The following is a 425-nucleotide window of genomic DNA, read 5'->3' as shown; positions in this document are numbered from 1 at the left end:
TCCAGTGCTTAAATAATTTTCACCACATTAAATAGCTGCACAACACCCTAATTGCCGAAAAAGCGTTGCTTGCAACACTAGTCCTTTATGGGGACCAAACTTGGTAAAAAAAAATAGCTAAGTTTGTTTACTGGATATACTGAGAAACAAACACAATCAGCGTCCGCTGCTCTATTTCGAAGCGGACAAAAAAATCAAAGAAACTAGAATGTCATGTAGAATGCAGTGTTGCCAAGCTTGAGATTTGAGAACGCACTAAGAACTCAAGAAAAATCGGGTTTTTCTTGAAAAAAGCACCAAATTTTTATCACGAGTATTTAATAATAAAAATTTTTTTGTAGGGATGCTGATTTAAATTAATAAAAATCAATGTTTCCTGCTCGACGGTCGAGTTTTTTCTGCTTTCTATTAAGTCAAATATTTTC

This window comes from Rhagoletis pomonella, unplaced genomic scaffold (assembly GCF_013731165.1).
Source record: "Rhagoletis pomonella isolate Grant_MI unplaced genomic scaffold, Rhpom_1.0 Rhpom_scaffold_00006, whole genome shotgun sequence".
Lineage (NCBI taxonomy): Eukaryota > Metazoa > Arthropoda > Insecta > Diptera > Tephritidae > Rhagoletis > Rhagoletis pomonella.
The sequence above is the reverse complement of the archived record's forward strand: the minus strand, read 5'-3'. Positions refer to the sequence as shown.